This window comes from Echinops telfairi, unplaced genomic scaffold (assembly GCF_000313985.2).
Source record: "Echinops telfairi isolate 266 unplaced genomic scaffold, ASM31398v2 ScPeMD7_7468;HRSCAF=8506_1, whole genome shotgun sequence".
NCBI lineage: Eukaryota > Metazoa > Chordata > Mammalia > Afrosoricida > Tenrecidae > Echinops > Echinops telfairi.
Window position 1 is genome coordinate 5373520 of NW_022111370.1, and position 960 is coordinate 5374479.

The window sequence follows — 960 nt, forward strand, 5'->3', positions numbered from 1 at the left end:
AGGGAGGGGGTAGCGGGGAGGGAGGGGAAAATGAGGAACTAATAAAATTATTTTTAAAAAGTGTTAAAGTTTAAAGATCTTAAGGATGAAAATGCACCTGACTCACACCTGGATATTTTCATTGGCCCCAAATGCATGTGAAATCTGGACGATGAGTATGGAACCTGAAGAAGTGATGTGTTTGAATTATGGCATTCATGAGGAGTACGACCTTTCACAAAGATCACCCGATTACATAACAGTAGCAAAATTACAGTTATAAAGTAGCAACGCAAATAATTTTATGGTTGGGGGGTCAACACAACATGAGGAACTGTATTGAAGGGTCCGCGGCATCAGGAAGGTTAGGAACCACGGACTGCCACAAGAAGGAACGAGTCTGTCTTGGAAGAAGTCCGACCAGAAGACGCCTTAGAAGTGAGGAGGGCGCATTCTTTGGAGCTGGGCATCATGCTTGGTAAGGTAGAAGCAGAGGAAGATTCTCAGAGATGCATTAACAAAGGCGGCTTCAACAATAGCAGAGACACCTGGTGGCGTTTTGTCGGGTTCTACACGGTTGCTATGAGCCACCTAACAACATCACCGGGGAGCCTTAGTTGTGCTGACTGCCAACCGAAGGTTAGCACTTCCACCAGCTGCAGGGACAAAGACAGGGCATTCCGCTTGCCTAGACGGACAGCCTTGGAAACCCTAGGGGGCAGTTCCACTCTGCGAATCGGATCCACGGGGCTCCCCTCAAAACGGAGCCAAACAGATTCGACAACAAGAAAGATCCGCGTCTTGATAGTCCATCTGACATCTGACGACCAAGTCAACTTAACTGGGGCGTGGGGACAGCGTACTCCGTTGACAAGGTCCCGGTGGGGGCGCTGCCGGGGAGGGGGGGCACGACAAAGAGGGACAATAGCAGTGACACCTGGATCCGGAGGCGACCTCGGGCTCACGGAGGCGTTTCTCTCC